We start from the raw sequence: 20,133 nt of genomic DNA on the forward strand, positions 1-20,133 counted from the left end.
CAATTTATTAATCGCGCCTAAAGCAAGCTACGATATTCATGAGTTATTTCCTAATCTAATTTGAGATTATTGCAAGGCCATAAATTATGGAATCACTGTTGGAGATCGAAGTGAACCAATTTGGAAACAAAAGGATCATTCTGCACATGTGGAGTAATTAGGAAATTACGTTATTCAAAAGCTAACATACTCCAAACTGGCTACTGTTTCAAGGAATCGTATGCTAATCTAGTGTATGGACTCTATTTGCCGTGAATCAATTCATGGCATTTTCGAAAATGTCCAGTGGCTTCTGCAGAATCAAAGCAAACCACAACCAACCAACTAGGATAATGAAGGTACACAAAACATAATTTATCGATGAAAAGGAGGAGAGATTGGTCTATTTTACAGCGGCATTATTTATTCCAATCGAATGATAACGCAGTTGCATCTAACATATATACCTCTGTTTCCTCGAACATTCGTCTATTATATAATGAAATTAACAGTAATCTTGTCTTGGAATTAACCTACCTATAGCACTAATTTAAGCATGAATTACTAAATTCTAAAGTATTAACTAGAGAATAGCAGTACATTCTTCCCTTAATTAAACATAAGCAAACATCTAAATACACTAACAATATTTAGAAGCAAATAAAACTATTCAAAAGCAATATATCATTTCAAACATGTGTCCTTTAGTCACTTAAGTTTACCTTTGAAGCATTTACCAAACAAGAGAAGATAATTCAGATTGTAAACATTTAAACCAATTTCTAAACATATATACAAAGTATTCAATAACTTAAAATAAACCAAATCCATGTATCTACTTCAACAAAGTGCCTGACTTATGTCCATCATTTTCCGCAAAGCCTAAAATCATCTAGCGTCCATGGAAGAATTAATGTTTCATATCATTTAAAATTCAAATAATTATAGAGCTTTCGTATTTACCTTCAACACGGAGAAATAACCGAATTGCCCAATAAAGGCTAGAAAGCAGTAAGGATGAAGCTCGGCAAAGACTCCAGCAAAACAACCCCATATTCAACAATCAACAACATTGAGAAAACCCAACAGAAAACTTATAGCTTGAAAACCAAAATCTTTGAAAAACAAACACTAGAACTGTAATACTAGAACTTGCAGAATTTTCTAAGCTCCGATGGAATTTCTGTTTCTTTCTTTAATTTTTAGCCTGAGTTGGCGGCGAAAGCCATTAGAGAGAGTGAAGAAGGCGGAGAAGAGAAACAAGGGAGTGGTGATGCGCTGTATCTCCTTCTTGAGAGAAAAAAATCAGAGAGGAATCCCTTTTTGAGATCCGCCGTTTTTCATTGTTGAAGATGAGAGAGTTGCTTCTTTGTCTCTAAGGTGGGGAATCTGATTCTTGTTTTTTTTTATGAAATGAAGAAGAAACCTCAAGAAAAACAAATGCTTCGTTGCTCTCCTGATGAAGGGATCACGTTCTTTTTAGGTCTAGGTCCTATTTTTTAAGGTTAAGGGAAAAAGGGGGTCTTTAAAGAGGGGATTGGGCCGGCTCGGGTTTTGGGCCTGGATGGTTTGGACCAATTTTGGGTATTGAAATAGGCAAATTCAATTAAAAACCCCTTCTTTCAAATTCACTTCTTATTTTCCTTTTTCTTTGTTTTTCTTTTTCTTTTTCTTTAATTAAAAATCCTATATTAAATTCTTAAATTAATCTAAATTGTAAAATTAAACTAATTAACTAATTATGATAATTATAAAAATTACTTGGTCCTAAATTAAAAGAGAAAAATCACTAATCTAAAAATTAAAAGGTAAAAATGTAAAAATGAGCCATTTTTGTGATTTTTATTTTTAATAAAACAAATTAATTAATCCTAAATATATAAAAATAAAAATATAAATGCAATGCATGGTATTTTTGATATTTTTTTATGATTTTTAACAAAATTAAACGTGCACGAAAAATGCAAACAATTAATAAAATTCTATAAAATGGCAAATAATTAGAAAAAATTTATTTTCTTTGATTTTATAGGAATATTTCATATAGGGAAAAAATCACGTGCTCATAGACCCCATATCGATTAATTTCACTTTAATTGAAAAACCTTTCTAACCCTCGGGAAAAAGGAGATGTGACAGCTCTACCGACTCTGCTGGGGAACGAACCCAGAATCTTTGGTTCGGGGTTCAGAATTTTTCTAGCTTAGAATACTGCTATATTTGGCGTTTGTTCTTATCTGATTTTATGTGTTTGAGCCTAATGTGCTAAATGTTGTTTTTACCTCTTTAATATTGTTTGAATTGTATATAAAAACTGTTACGAAACCCTTCTTTTCTCTGAATCTTCTAAATATTCTGGGAAGTTCACGCTGGCGTGACTTCTTTTCTGTTAGTGTCATACCCTAATTTAGAACGAGGATCGGATCAGTTACAAAGCCAGATGGCCTTTTGGTTACCGGTACATTGCCCCAACCCTCGCGACTCGAATTGTCCGCTCGGGTAAGCCAGTGTCACGACCCAAAAACTGACCTGGTCATGATGGCACCTATCGGGAAAACTAAGCCAGCTAACATATTTCATTTAAAACTTAAGTTAAACCATCTTGTTTTCAACAGAAATCCAATAAAAGATATAAAGTCAAAACCAAAACAAAAGCGGAAAGTAATAGCCCGACCTCGGGTGTCACTAAGTCATAGGCAATACTACAATAGTTCTGAAATAAGACAAGACCAAAATAGTTTGGAAATAGCAACAATGTACTAATAAAAAGATATAGAAGGAGAAAGGTGGAACTACGATCGCCAGGCAGCTACCTCGCTATCTTTGTGAAGTCCGCGATCGGAATAGTCAACAGTAGGGGGTAGGGGGTAACGTGAGTACATCAACTCAGTAAGTAACAAGTCCATGGACTGACAGGTAGTGACGAACCAAACCTCAACATGTAATATAATTAAACTATACAGTAAAGTAGGCATGCTTGCAGTTCAAGTATTCAACTCAACAGTAAATAAATACAATCTGAACAGTGTGGAGTATAAAGCTCAGCAAATCTCTATGTACCAATGTACAAAAAGCATGAAAATTGAACCATGTACCTCCACTCTCAAGTGATCAACCACTCGGTACTGTATATGGCCATCCGGCCCAGGGAAGATCCATCCTGGAATATATACACATCACTGACTGTAGTCATCCAGTACCGAGGAAGGTCATTGCAGCCCTATGGAGAAGATCTATCTCCAGCTATAAATACTTCGGACAAGATCCATGTCCAGGGAAGATCCATCCCTCAACAATATCAACTGCGCTCACTGGGGGTATATAGACTCCGTAGGGGCTCATTTTAGTCCAAGCGCTATTACAAGCCAATGAAGGCATAATTAATAATCCGCTGCGGCGTGCAGCCCGATCCCATACTGTCACTTATAATCAGGCTCTTGGCCTCACTCAGTCATAACTCTCCAGTCTCGCACACACGGGCTTACAATACTGAGAAACGCTAGCCCGAAATAATGATATGATGTACCAAATAACAATAACTGAGAATGAGACATGATATAATATGCACGGACAAGATTGAGTACAGGATATCAATGACGCTAATGATATGACAGCAAGAAACGACCTCTCGGGTCTCAAAAGTTATCGGCGTGAAGCTTTAACATGATAATTAGCATGATTTTCAGATTATTAACTTAATCACATGATCATTACACATGTATCAGCAAGAAAGTGTCGCTAAACGGTGCCATGGAATTATCCAAGCCGCAATTCTCATGGTGCACGACCACACGCCCGTCACTTGGCATTTGCGTCACCTCAATATTAATCATAGAACACATAGTTTGAGGTTTCGATCCTTTAGAACCAAGTTTGGAAGCATTACTTACCTCAACCAAGCTAAAACTCTAACCCGCGTTGCCCTTGCCTCTCGATCCGGCCTCCAAATGCTCCAAATCTAACAAAAATCAGTATATTATCATCAATACACGCTAAAGGAATGAAACCCACACGAAAATTATCAAATGAGACCCAAAATCCCGAATTTGCTCAAACCCGGCCACCGGGCCCATGTCTCATAATCTAACAAAAATTGCAAAACTAGAAACTCCTTTCACTCCCGAGTCTATACATACCAAAATACTCAAAATCGGACCTCAAATGTCACCTCAACTCCCCAATTTAAACTCTCCAATTTTAAGCCCTAATCTCCCAATTTCTTCTCTAATTTTCCCACTAATATCATGATTAAACAATGGAAAAATTGCCATGAACACAAGATACAAGGTCCAAGTAGCTTACCTCACTGAAAACACTTAATTCCCTCTTGAAATCACAGCCCCCAAGCTCCAACTCGTCCAAAAATGGTGAAGAAACGGCAGAAAATTGCGAAGAGGGCCTTTTATACTTTCTGCCCAGCTATTTCCGCATCTGCGGGCATTGTCTCGCACCTGCGGGCCGCTTCTGCGCTCAGAAATCCGTACCTGCCAAAATCGCTTAAGTCTTCAGACGTCGCGCCTGTGCCCCAGGTCTCGCACCTGCAGGCTCACAGATGCTGTCCAGCCATCCGCTCCTGCGACCATTGGCGCTTCTACGGTTTCTTTTCTGCTTCTGCGGCTCGCACCTGCCGTCCCCCAATCCGCAGGTGCGGTTATGACAAAAAATAGTAGCTTCAGCTGCAACTCCGATCTTTCCAACTCTCCGATAACCATTTGAAATCATCTCGAGGCCCTCGGGACCTCAACCAAACCTACCAACAAGTCATAAACCACTATTTAAACTTATTTAAACCATCGTAACACTCCAAACGACACCAAAACACCAAATAACCTCGGAGTCAAGCCTAAGAACTTAGAAACTTTCAAATTCCACAAACAACGCCGAAACCTATTAGATCACCTCCGAATGACCTCAAATTTTGTACACACGTCACAATTGATACTATAGACCTGCTCCAATTTCTGGAATTCCATTCCGACCCCGATATCAAAATTTCCACTGCCAACCGGAAAACACCAAATTTCCAATTTCGCCAAATCAAGCCTAAAGATACCACGGACCTCCAAAATACATTCCGAACACACTCCTACGTCCCAAATCACCTAACAAAGCTATCTGAACCGTAAAAATCAAATTTCGAGATCATTTACCCACAAGTCAACTAGTGGTTGACTTTTCTAACTAAATAACCAACTTAAGAGACTAAGTGTCTCGTTCCACCCTAAGACCACTCCGAACACAACACCACCAACACAATATGATGAAATACAGTTGAACAACACATAAGGAAGCGGAAATGGGGGAAACGGGGTTGTAACTCATGAAACAATCGGCCGGGTCGCTACATCCTTCCCCTCTTAAACAAACATTCGTCCACGAACGAGTCAAGAAACATACCTGAAACCTCAAATAGGTGAGGATATCTACTTCGTATCTCCCGCTCGGTCTCCCAAGTGACCTCCTCCACAGGCCGACCTCTACATTGCACCCTCATTGATGTTATATCCTTTGATCTCAATATTCGGACCTGCTGCTCCAAAATAGCCACTGGCTCCACATCATAAGTCAAATCGCCGTCTAACTGAACCATGCTAAAATCCAAAACATGAGACGGATCACCAATATACTACCGGAGCATAGAAACATGAAATACCGAATGCACACTCGATAAGCTAAGTGGCCAAGTCAGCTCATAAGCCCCCTCCCCAATCCTCCGAAGCACCTCAAAAGGCCCAATGAACCGAGGACTCAATTTACCCTTCTTCACAAATCTCATAACACCCTTCATGGGTGAAACCTTCAGTAAAAGCTTCTCCCAACCATGTAAGACACATCACGAACCTTCCTGTTAGCATAACTCTTTTGCCTCAACTGCACTGTACAAAGCCGCTCTTGAATCACTTTCACTTTGTCCAAAGCATCCTGCAACAAGTCTGTACCCAAAAGCCTAGCCTCACCCAGCTCAAACCATCCTACAGGAGATCTACACTGTCTCCCATATAAAGCCTCATATGGAGCAATCTGAATACTCGACTGATAGTTGTTGTTATATGCAAACTCTGCGAGCGGTAGAAACTGACCATGAACCCCCAAAATCAATGACACAAGCGCGCAACATGTCCTCCAATATCTGAATAGTGTGCTCGGACTGCCCGTACATCTGAGGGTGAAAAGCTGTGCTCAACTCAACCTGAGTACCCAACTCTCGTTGTATGACTCTCCAAAACTTCAATGTGAATTGAGTACCTCTGTCCAAAATGATGGAAACTAGAACCTCATGCAGGCGGACAATCTCTCGAATATAAATCGCAGCTAGCTGCTCTGAAGAATAGGTAGTACATACAGAAATGAAGTGCGCGGACTTGGTCAGCCGATCCACAATCACCCAAATAGCATCGAACTTCCTCAAAGTCCATAGGAATCTAACTACAAAAAATCCATGGTGATCCGCTCCTACTTCCACTTTGGAATATCCTTTTGTTGAAGTAAACCTCTCGGTATCTGATGCTCGTATTTCACCTGCCGACAATTGAGACATCGAGATACAAATCCTACTATATCTTTCTTCATCCTCCTCCACCAGTAGTGCTGCCTCAAATCCTGATACATATTCGTGGCACCCGGATGGATAGAATACCGTGAGTTATGGGCCTCCTCTAGAATCAACTCTGGAAGACCATATACATTGGACAGAAAAATCCTACCCTACATCTTCAATACTCCGTCATCACTAACAGTCACATCTTTGGAATCGTCCTATTGAACTCTATATTTGAGGACAAGTAAATGAGGATTATCATACTGGCGCTCTCTGATGCAATCAAACAAGGAAGACTGAGAAACCACACAAGCTAAGACCCGATTGGGCTTTGAAATATCCAACCTCACAAACCGATTGGCCAAGTCCTAAACATCAACTGCAAGAGGCCGCTCCCAATAAGAATATATGCCAAACTGCACATACTCACTGCCGTCCTACTCAAAGCATCGGCCACCATATTGGCCTTCCACGGGTGATACAAGATAGTAATATCATAGTCCTTTAGCAGTTTCAACCATCTTCGCTGCCTCAAATTGAGGTCCTTCTGCTTGAACAATTGTTGGAGGTTACGATGGTCAGTAAACACCTCACAAGACACACCATAGTGATAATGCCTCCAAATCTTCATCATGTGAATAATGACAGCCAACTCTAAATCATGAACAGGGTAGTTCTTCTCATAGGGCTTCAACTGATGAGAAGCATAAGCAATCACTCTACCCTCTTGCATCAATACACAACCGATGCCAACCTGAGAAGCATCATAATATACCGTATAAGAACCTGAAGCTGATGGCAAAACTAACACTGGAGTTGTTGTCAAGGTAGTCTTGAGCTTCTGAAAGCTTGCCTCACACTCATCCGACCACCTGAATGGAGCACCCCTTTTGAGTCAATTTGGTTAAGGGTGATGCAATAGATGAAAATCCCTGAACGAATCGACGGTAATAACCAGCCAACCTCAGAAAGCTACGAATCTCTATGGTTGAGGAAGGTCTGGGCCAACTCTGAACCGCCTCTATATTCTTCGGATCAACCTGAATACCCTCACTAGACACCACGTGCCCCAAGAAAGCCACTAAACTGAGCCAAAACTCACACTTGGAGAACTTTGCATAAAGCTTCTCCTCCCTCAACCACTGCAATATAGCTCTCAGATGCTCAGCGTGCTCCTCTTGACTACACGAGTACACCATAATATCATCAATGAATATAATAACAAACGAGTCGATATATGGCAAAAACACGCTATTCATCAAGTACATGAATGTTGTTGGGGCATTGGTCAACCCAAAAGACATCACAAGGAACGCATAATGACTATATCGGGTCTTAAAAGTCGTCTTAAGAATATTCGAGTCCGTGAACTTCAACTGGTGATACCCCAACCTGAGATCAATCTTGGAGAACACCCTCGCTCCCTGAAGCTGGTCGAATAAATCATCAATACGAGGCAAAGGATACCTGTTATTGATTGTGACTTTGTTCAACTGCCTGTAATCAATGCACATCCTCATCGTGCCATCCTTCTTCATCACGAATAGAACATGTGCACCCCACGATGACACACTAGGCCGAATAAACCCCTTATCTAGGAGTTCTTGAATCTACTCCTTGAACTTCACCGATGGCATACGATATGGTGGAATAGAAATGGGCTGAGTGCCCGACACTAAATCAATACCGAAATAAAGATCCCTGTCCGGTGGCATGCTCGGTAGGTATGCAGGACACACATCCGAGAAGTCCCTCACTACTGGAACAGAATTGATACTAGGAGTCTCTACACTGACATCTCTCACAAAGGCTAAATAAGAAAGACAACCCTTCCCAACCATCCGTTGTGCCTTCAAGAATGAAATTACCCTACTGGGATGAACTTCCCGAAGGAACACCACCAAAACTACCATATCCCCGAGGCCTCTTGGCCTCCCTATCAACTCGCTCCTGGTGGCGAACTAACTCTATCTCTCTAGCAATGTCTACCACCTACTCAAAAGAAGCGCCAGATACCCTCTCTCTGGTCAGAAAAATCTGTAGTTGATAAGTGAGGCCATCAACGAACCTCCTGATCCTCTCCCTATCCGTGGGAACTAGCAAGATAGCATGACAGTCCAACTTGGATAATCTCATCTCATATTGTGTCACGGTCAGGTCCTCTTGACACAACTGCTCAAACTGCCTGCGTAGCTCCTCCCTACGGGAATGCGGTACATACTTTTCCAGGAAGAGAATAGAGAACTAATGTCAGGTAAAGGGCATTGTACCAATAGGCCTACACCTCTCATAAGCCTCCCACCAAGTGAAGGCAGCTCTAGAAAACTAAAAAGTAGTAAATGAGACCCCACTGGTCTATAGAATACCCGATGTATGTAGCATCCTCTCACACTTGTCCAAGAAACCCTAGGCATCCTCGCCCTTTGCACCACTAAAAGTCAGAGGTTGAAGTCTACCAAATCTCTCCAATCGACGCTGCTCGTTATTAGGCATAACTGGTACCACATAATCCTGAGCAGGTGCAACCGGCTGGGCTGGTGGTGCCTCCACCGTTTGAAGTCCCTGAGCAACCTACTTGGGTGTACGAGCGGCGGGAGTTTGAGTACCTCCCCCGGCCTGAGAAGTAGTTGTTGTAATAGAAACTGCAACCGCCTGAGTAAGACTAGTGCACACGGTCAAGATCTAAGCCAAGGTCTCCTGAAGACCCGGAATAACAATGGGCACAGTCGGTGCATGAGCTAGTCCTGCTGGAGCATCCCCTGTTGGAACCTGATTATGAACCGGGGCGGCTGGTGAATCTACAAGTGCTGCCCTAGCTGCCGTGGGGGCTACACCCCTGCCCCTATCACGACCTCGACCATGGCTTCTAGTGGCCCCAAATTGTGGTTCTGGTGGTCGTCTGCCCTGACCGGTAACACGTGTTCTCACCATCTGTGAGAGAATAGAATAACAAAAGTTTAGTTACCAGAATCTACAGATTCGCACGACAAGAATTCGAGGATGTTAAGTTTTTCCAAAAGGTTCTGCAGCCTCCCGAAGATAAGTACAGACATCTCCATACCGATCCGCAAGACTCTACAAAACCTGCTCATGACCCGTGAGACCTATGTAACCTAGGCTCTGATACCAACTTGTCATAACCCCAAAACTGACCCGGTCGTGATTTCGCATATCGTGAAAACTAGGCCAGCCGACATATTTACAAAATATCCACATTTCATTTAAAACTTAAGTTAAACCTTTTTTTTTCAACTAAAATCCAATAAAATATATAAAGTCAAAACCAAAACAAAAGCGGAAAGTAATAGCCTAACCTTAGGTGTCACTAAGTTATGAGCAATACTACAATAGTTTCGAAATAAGACAAGACCAAAATAGTCTGGAAATAACAATAATGTACTAATAGGAAGATAGAGAAGGAGAAAGGCAGAACTGCGATCGCTAGGTAGCTACCTCGCTATCTTCATGAAGTTCGCGAATGGAATACTCAACAGCCACAACCATGCCCTGAGATGCCTGAATCTGCACACAAGGTGTAAGGGGTAACGTGAGTACACCAACTCAGTAAGTAACAAGTACAAACTATGGACTAATAGGTAGGGACGAACCAAACCTCAACAGGTAATACAATTAAACTGGACAGTAAAGTAGGCATGCTTGTGGTTCAAGTATTAAACTCAACAGAAAATAAATACAATTTGAATAGTGTGGAGTATAAAGCTCAACAAATCTCTATGTACCAATGCACAGAAAGCGTGAAAAATGTACATGTATCTCCACTCTCAAGTGCTCAACCCCTCGGTACTGTATATGGCCAACCGACCCAGGAAATATCCATCCCGGAATATATACACATCATTGACCGCAGTCATCCAGTACCGAGGAAGGCCATTCCAGCTCTACGGAGAAGATCCATCTCCAAGTATAAATACTTCGGATATGATCCATGTCCAGGGAAGATCCATCCCTCAACAATATCAAATGTGCTCATTGAGGATGTATAGACTCCGGAGGGGCTCCTTTCAGCCCAAGCGCTATCACAAGCCAACGAAGGCATAATCAATAATCCACTACAGCGTGCAACACGATACAACGATATGATTTACCAAATAACAATAACTAAGACTGAGACATGATATAATATGCATGGACAAGATTGAGTACAGGATATCAATGAAGCTAAAGATATGACAGCAAGAAACGACCTCTCGGGTTTCAATAGTTATTGGCATGAAGCCTTAACATGATAATTAGCATGACTTAGAGCTTATTAACTTAATCACATAATCATTACGCAGGTATCAACAAGAAAGAGTCGCTAAGCGGTGCACGCAATATTAATCCAGGCCGCAATTCTCACAGTGCACGCCCACACGCTCATCACTTGACATTTGCATCACCTCAATATTAATCATAGAACACATACTTCGGGATTTTGAACCCTCAGAACCAAGTTTGAAAGTGTTACTTACCTCAACCAAGCCAAAACTCTAACCAACGATGCCCTTGCCTCTCGATCCGGCCTCCAAATGCTCCAAATCTTACCAAAATAAGTATAATATCATCAATACATGCTAAAGGAATTAAACCCACACAAAAATTATCAAATTAGACCCAAAATCCCAAATTTTCTCAAACCCGCCACTCGTGCCCCCGTCTCAAACTACAACAAAAATTGCAAAACTAGAAACACCTTTCACTCCCGATTCTATACATATCAAAATCATCAAAATCAGACCTCAAATGGCCCCTCAAATCGCCAATTTAAACTCTCCAACTTCAAGCCCTAATCTCCTAAATTCTTCTCTAATTTTCCCACTAATATCATAATTAAACAATGGATTGCCATGAACACAAGATACAAGGTCCAAGTAGCTTACCTCACTGAAAACACTTAATTCCCTCTTGAAATCACAACCCCCAAGCTCCCAACTTGTCCAAAAATGGTGAAGAAATGGTAGAAAATTGCAAAGAGGATCTTTTATACTTTCTGCCTAGCTATTTCCGCATCTGCTGGCAATGTCTCGCACCTGCGGGCCGCTTATTCGCCCAAAAATTCGCACCTGCAAAAATCACTTAGGTCTTCAGACGTCACACCTGTGCCCCAAGCCTCGCACCTACGGGCTCGCAGATGCCGTCCAGCCATCCGCTCCTACGACCAATGAAGCTTCTGAGGTCTCTTTTCCTCTTTTTTGACTTGCACCTGCGGTCCCGAATCTGCAGGTGCAGTTATGACAGAAAGCAGCAACTTCTGCTGCAACTCTGATATTTCCAACTCTCCGATAACCATTCGAAATCATCCCGAGGCCATCGGGACCTCAACCAAACCTACCAACAAGTCATAAACCACTGTTCAAACTTATTCAAACCGTCGGAACACTCTAAACAACACCAAAACACCAAATCAACCTTGGATTCAAGCCTAAGAACTTAGAAACTTTCTAATTCCACAAACAACGACGTAATTTATCAGATCACCTCCAAATGACCTGAAATTTTGCACACACGTCACAAATGACACTACGGACCTGCTCCAATTTCTGGAATTTTATTCCGATCAAGATATCAAGATTTCTACTGCCGACAAAAAAATGCCAAATTTCCAATTTCGCCAATTCAATCCTAAATCTACCACGGACCTCCAAAACACATTCCAAACACGCTCCTAAATCAAAAATCACCTAATAAATCTATCTGAACCATAAAAACTAAACTCCGAGATCATTACCCACAAGTCAACTTCCGGTTGACTTTTCCAACTAAATAACCAACTTAAGAGACTTAGTGTCTCGTTCCACCCTAAGACCACTCCGAACACAACACCACCAACAGGATATGATGAAATAAAGCTGAACAACACACAAGGAAGAAAAAATGGGGGAAACGGTATTGTAACTCATGAAATGACTGGCCGGGACGTTACAGCCAGTTCTAGAACAGTACACCAAGGCTTTTAACCTAGAATAACATAGCCTCATGTCGGATCCCTAGAAGGAACGCTTTTTTGCATCACGTGCTTTTAACTTTGGTGACTCAACATAGGGGTTGAGTCCGTAGAGGATAGGTGTACCCAAATTAAAAAGACTATCCTGATGCATCTTACGTGCTACTTGCACATTTGTTTGTTTCGGCTTGCATGTTGACAGACTTCTAAAATAGGGAAAGAAAATCAAAAAAAAGGAGAGAGAGAAAATAAAAAAATAAAAAATCAAGAGTGAGAGGTAGGTATTTGAAATCCGAAACTATGCTGAAACTTTGAAAAAAAATAAGTCAATATTTTCAAAAAGTCATGTTTCCCTATTCCTTCAAAACTGTCCGAACTACGCCAGTCTGATTTTCACCAGATGTAAGATATGTAGGCAAACCTCATTGGTTCCGGCCCCAATTTTTAAAAAAGCAAAAATATTTTCCTCTAATTCCTTCTTTGAAGTATTTTCTTAGAAAATTCAAAAAAAAAAGATTTTTAAGCTCAAAAAATAGTTTCCTTCATTCTAAAGTCGTTCATATGGAAAAAAGAAATAAAAAGAGAAATAAATCAAAAATCAAAATCTAAAATACGGGTTTCCTTTATTTGAAGTATTTTTCTTAAAATTAGAAAAAATTAGAAAAAAAAGAATCGTAAAAATAATGTTCTTTTCCTTCTTTAAAAGTCTTTCTTTCGGAAATGTTATAAATAAAAATTGAAAAATTGAAGTCCAAAAATGTTTTCGTTTTTCTTTAGAAGTACTTTTGTAAATTTAAAAACAAAAAATCCAAAAATCCAAAATATTTTCTTAAAAGTCTCTTTTTCGAAAATTAAGTGGCAACATCCAAAAAAAAATTCTTTCTTCTTTAGAAAAAGAGAAAAAGAAAGAAAATTCAAACAAAAATATTTTATTTTTACTTTTGAAATTCCCAAGTTCAAATTAAAAGAAAAGTAATTTTTAGAAGTCTTTCTTCCAAAAATTTAAAAAAATCAATCAATCAAAATCCAAAATATTTTCCTTGTTAGAAGCTTTTGAGGTATGATTTGCCTATTTAAAAATGTTGAATAAATTAAAAAAAAATAAGGTAAGCTCATTTACCTTGTTCCTAATTGTTTAACTTTAAAATGGTAATTACAATTAGATTTAATTTTGTGGTTCTAAAAATACGTGATTTATTTTTATTCTAGTTTTTAAGCTGTAGATGCTAAGTGTAAGACTAGAAAATGAGATAAAAACTTGAAAACGGTATGTTTAAGCAAACCGAGTGGTTGAGAATCGGGGCCTTGAGCCAGATTCTGCGGGGCCTCGAGGTCGAGCTAGATACTAAGCTGTGGACAGCCGATGAAGGTCTAACAGTTCTAAGATCTTTGATATGGGCTCTTTATGATCAATAAGGAGCAATAAATAAAGAACAATTAATGGAACACAATAAATGTAAGCAATAAACGTAAGTAATAGAATCAAGGGAGAATGTGTTTAAGTTAGAGAGCAGAGAATGTTCTTTTTCTTGTATTGAATGTTGTATATCCTTTTACAAATGACAATGGTCCCCTTTATATATGAGGGGGAATCCCAACATAGTACAAAAACATTTATTATAAAGATATATGGCAGGTACAGTGTCATGACCCGGATTTCCTACCCTCGGGAGTCGTGATGGTGCCTACTAATGAGAGCTAGGCAAGCCAATCCTTAACTGCTTACTTCGTTAACAAGTACTTCTTTTAACAATTATCGGCGATAGCATGAAAGCAACAGAATTAAATAAATATGCGGAAGACTTAAATTTAAATAAAATTGAACAATAATGCGAGAATCAACATATGCCTCTACCCAAGAACTGGTGTCACATTACTCACGAACTTCTAAGAGTGCTAAATACAACCGTTTGAGAGAAAATATAAACTGTTTGTCTCGAATATATGAGATAAAAGACGGAAATAAAAGATAGAGGAGATGCCGAGCCTGCGAACGCCTGCAAGGCTACCTCAGTGTCTCACTGGACTGAAGGCTGGCTCCCGCGCTACTGCTGCTGTCCAAAACCTGGATATGTGCAAAAGAGCACAGAGCGTAGTATCAGCACAACCGGCCCCATGTGCTGGTAAGTGTATGGCCTAACCCCGGCGAGGTAGTGACGAGGCTAGGACCAGACTCCAGATAAACCTGTACAGTTATATAATAAATGGCGGAAAAGTAAACAAGTAATAAGCAGTTAAAGCTGGGGAAGGGGAACATGCTTCGGGGGATAGCAGTTAAAAGAAATAACAGGGAATAATAAGGAAGCTATCACTATAACTTATATCACAAATAAAGAAAATAAAGGCAACTTTCACTTTCAATTTCCTCTTGTTGTAGGCGTGCAACCCGATCCCATTTCTCATATCTTATGGTAGGCGTACCACCCGCTCCCATTTCATTCTATCTCGTGGTAGGCGTACCACCCGCTCCCATTTCGTTATATCTTGTGGTAGGCGTACCACCCGCTCTCATTTCATAATATCTTGTGGTAGGCGTACCACCTGCTCCTATTTCATCAATCTTGTGGTCGGCGTAACACCCGCTCCCATTTCATTCTATCTCGTGGTAGGTGTACCACCCGCTCCCATTTCATTATATCTTGTGGTAGGCGTACCACCCGCTCCCATTTCATAATATCTTGTGGTAGGCGTACCACCTGCTCCTATTTCATCAATCTTGTTGCAGGCGTGCAACCCGATCCCATTTCTCATATCTCGTGGTAGGCGTACCACCCGCTCCCATTTCATTCTATCTCGTGGTAGGCGTACCACTTGCTCCCATTTCATAATATCTTGTAGTAGGCGTACCACCCTCTCCCATTTCATAATATCTTGTGGTAGGCGTACCACCTGCTCCCATTTTATCAATCTTGTGGTAGGCGTACCACCCGCTCCCATTTCATAATATCTCGTGGTAGGCGTACCACCCGCTCCCATTTCATAATATCTTGTGGTAGGCGTACCACCCGCTCCCATTTCATAATATCTTGTGGTAGGCGTACCACCTGCTCCCATTTCATAATATCTTGTGGTAGGCGTACCACCCGCTCCCATTTCATAATATCTTGTGGTAGGCGTACCACCCGCTCCCATTTCATAATGTCTTGTGGTAGGCGTACCACCCGCTCTCATTTCAAAATGTCTTGTGGTAGGCGTACCACCCGCTCCCATTTCAGTTCATCACACAATCACAAGAAATCCCGGCAAGGGAACATAAGTAATATAATAACTTCCCGACAAGGGAACAAGGATATCGAAATAGTCATCCCGACAAGGGAGAATCAGCTATAACCAATCTCACTTTGCTAGTACTCAGTTCAATTAATGGAAATACTTAATCTTAGAGGATCATTAATTAAAGTATACAAGGTGTCATTCAAAAATACAACAACTTTCAAGTTAAGACCCACGGTCATGCTTGACACCAACGTATAGATACTCGTCACCATGCCTATACGTCGTACTCAACAAAAAGTAAGTAGCAAATATGACTCAACTCCTAATCCCTCAAGCTAGGGTTAAACCAAACACTTACCTCGATGCCTTGAACACCACTCAAGTCTCAATTATAGCTTTACCTCTTGATTCCACCACCAATCCGCTCGAATCTAGTCATAAGTTACTTAATCACATTAATAAATGCTAAATGAATCGACCCCAATGCATGAAAATGAGTTTTCCAAAGTTTTACCCAAAAGTCAAAATTCACCCCCGGGCCCACGTGGTTGCAACCAGAGGTTCGAACCAAAACCCGATTGCCCATTCCCCCATAAATTCAAATATATGGCTTGTTTTGTAATCGGACCTCAAATTGAGGTCCAAATTCCTAATTTTAGAAAAACCTAGGTTCTACCCACATCACCCAATTTCCCCATGAAAATCTTTGATTTCACGTTGAAACCATGTTAAAATATGTTAAGAAGTGAAGAAAATAAGTTATAAATCACTTACCAATCGTTTCGGAGAAGAAACGTTGTTTGGAAAACCGCCTCTTATGTTTTGGGGTTTTGAAAAGTGTAAAATAACTGAAATTCACGTGTATTTATACCCCTTTGAAGTTCCACCACGAACCGCGCAAGAAGGACCGCGGCCGCGCAGGATCCCTGAAGACCTGCAGATCAATTCCCCGTGCGGACCGCACCTAGCTGACCATGGTCACACAACACCCACCGCGGACCGCTCAAGGCGACCGCGGCCGCGCTGGCCCCTCTGCGGCCGCACGTGATTGCTCGCGGACCGTGCACGAGGGTTCAGAGACCGGTCAAAATTCCTGAACCTGCAACATCTGATCTTCCAAAGCCTAAGGCATGCCGAAACCTACTAGAAACTTACCCGAGCCCTCGAAACTCTAAACCAAGCATGCACACTACCTCAAAAACACCCTACGAACATATTCGTGTGATCATATCACCAATATAACATCATGAATATCGAATTGAGCCTCAAGATCAATGTAATTTCTCAGATTTCCTTTTAAACATCAATTCTCCCAATTTGGGTCCGGATCACGTCAAACGACGTCCGTTTTTTACCAAACTTTACAGGAGTGATTCAAAACATATATAAGACTCGTACCGGGCGCCGGAACGAAAATACGGGCCCGATACCATTGCTTTCTAAACAGATTTCATTTCCATTTTCTTTAAACATTTTCAGACAGCAATTTAACTTAAAAATTCATGACTGGGGCTGGGGACCTCGGAATTCGATTCCGGGCATACTCCCGAGTCCTATATTTTCCTACAAACCCTCCGGGATCGTCAAATCACGAGTCCGGATCTCTTTACCTAAAATGTTGACCGAAGTCAAATTTATTCATTTCGAGGTCAAAACTTAGCATTTTTCACAAGATTTCACATTTAAGCTTTCCGGCTACGCACCCGGACTGTGCACACAAATCGAGGGGACTCTAAATGAGGTTTTCAAGGACTCAGAGACACAGATTTCAATTAGAAATAGGTGATGACCCTTTTGGGTTGTCACATTCTCCACCTCTAAAACAATCGTTCGTCCTAGAACGGACAGAAGAAGAAAGTACCTGAGTCGGGGAAAAGACGAGGATACCGGTCCCGCATATCGAACTCGGACTCCCAGGTTGATGCCTTAGGGGGCTGACCTCTCCACTGAACACGAACCGAAGGAAAACTCTTCGACCTCAGCTGTCGAACCTGTCAGTCTAGAATAGCCACCGGCTCCTCCTCATACGACAAATCCTTGTCCAACTAGACAACGCTGAAATCTAACATGTGGGATGGATCCCCGTGATATTTCCGAAGCATGGACACATGAAACACTGGATGCACGACTGATAAGCCAGGCGGCAATGCAAGTCTATACGCCACCTATCCCACTCGATCAAGGATCTCAAATGGACCAATGAACCTAGGGCTAAGCTTGCCCTTCTTCCCAAATCTCATCACACCCTTCATAGGAGACACTCAGAGCAACACCCGCTCACCAACCATAAAAGCCACGTCTCAAACCTTACGATCTGCATAGCTCTTTTGCCTGGACTGAGCTGTACGAAGCCTATCCTGAATGATCCTGACCTTGTCCATGGCCTTCTGAACCAAATCAGTACCCAACAACCGAGCCTCTCCCGGCTCAAACCATCCAACCGGAGATCGACACCGCCTACCATATAAAGCCTCATAAGGAGCCATCTGGATACTCGACTGGTAGCTGTTGTTGTAGGAAAACTCTGCTAAAGGCAAGAACTGATCCCACGAACCTCCAAAGTCAATAACACAAGCTCGGAGCATATCCTCCAATATCTGAATAGTCCGCTCGGATTGTCTATCCGTCTGAGGATGAAATGTTGTACTCAACTCAACCTGGGTGCCTAACCCTCGCTGAACTGCTCTCCAGAAATGCGAGGTGAACTGCATACCTTGGTCCAAAAATGATAGATACTGGCACACCATAAAGACGAACAATCTCCCGGATATAGATCTTAGCTAACCTCTCGGACGAATAGGAGACTGCCACAGGAATGAAATGTGCTGACTTGGTCAGCCTATCAATAATAACCCAAACTGCATCAAACTTCTTCCGGGTCAACGGAAGTCCAGTAACGAATTCCGTAGTGATCTCTCCCACTTCCACTCGGGAAGCTCACTCCTTTGAAATAAACCACCAGGCCTCTGATGCTCATACTTAACCTGCTGATAATTCAAACAACGAGCCACATAGGCAATAATATCCTTCTTCATTCTACGCCACCAATAATGCTGCCGTAAATCCTGATACATCTTCGCGGCGCCCGGATGGATAAAGTACTAGAAACTATGGGCCTCCTCTAAAATCAACTCTCGAAGCCCATCCACATTAGGCACACAAACCCGACCCTGCAATCTCAGAACTCCATCATCACGTAAGGTAACCTACTTGGAACCCCCAGACTGCACCATGTCTCTAAGGACACATAAATGGGGATCATCAAACTGCCGATCACGGATACGCTCCAATAACGAAGAATGAGTGACCGTGCAAGCTAATACTCGACTAGGCTCAGAAATATCCAACCTCACAAATCGATTGGCCAAAGACTGAACATCCAAAGCAAACGGCCTCTCACCGATTGGAATATAGGCAAAATTGCCCATACTGGCTGACTTTCTACTTAAAGCATCGGCCACCACGTTGGCCTTTCCCGGGTGATATAGGATAGTGATGTCATAATCTTTCAACAACTCTGACCACCTCCTCTGCCTCAAATTCAACTCCGTTTGATTGAACAAATACTGAAGACTCTTATAATCCGTGAACACCTCACACGCCACGCCATACAGGTAATGCCTCCAAATCTTCAATGCGTGAATAATGGCTGCCAACTCCAAATCATGCACTGGATAGTTCTTCTCATGAACCTTCAACTGCCTCGAAGCATAGGCAATGACCTTGCCATCCTGCATTAACAATGCACCAAGTCCAATACAAGATGCATCACAATAAACGGTGTAAGGCCCTGAACCTGTGGGTAAAACTAACACCGACGCCATAGTCTGGACTGTCTTGAGCCTCTGAAAGCTCGCCTCTCACTTGTCCGACCATCTGAACTAGGCACCCTTCTGGGTCAACCTGGTCATCGGGGCTGCAACAGATGAGAACCCCTCCACGAACCTACGATAGTAGCTTGCCAATCCCAAGAAACTCCGAATCTATGTAGTTGATGCTGGTCTAGGCTAGTTCTTGACTGCCTCAATCTTCTTTGGATCAATCTGAATACCCTTTGCTGATACAACGTGACCCAGGAATGCCACTGAACTCAACCAGAACTCACACTTGGAGAACTTAGCATATAACTGACTATCCTTTAGAGTTTGAAGAACCACTATGAGGTGTTGCTCATGCTCCTCCTAGCTGCGGGAATATATCAGGATATCATCAATAAAGACTATCACGAACAAGTCCAAATAAGGTCTGAACACTCGGTTCATCAACTCCATAAATTCTATGGGGCATTGGTCAACCTGAATGACATAACCAAGAAATCATAATGCCTGTACCGAGTGCGAAAAGGTGTTTTAGGGACATCGGATGCCCTAATTCTCAACTGGTGGTAGCCAGATCTCAAGTCAATCATTGAAAATAACTTGGAACCATGAAGCTGATCGAACAAATCATCAATCCT

Source organism: Nicotiana tabacum, chromosome 6 (genome assembly GCF_000715075.1).
Source record: "Nicotiana tabacum cultivar K326 chromosome 6, ASM71507v2, whole genome shotgun sequence".
In the NCBI taxonomy this organism is placed as follows: Eukaryota; Viridiplantae; Streptophyta; class Magnoliopsida; order Solanales; family Solanaceae; genus Nicotiana; species Nicotiana tabacum.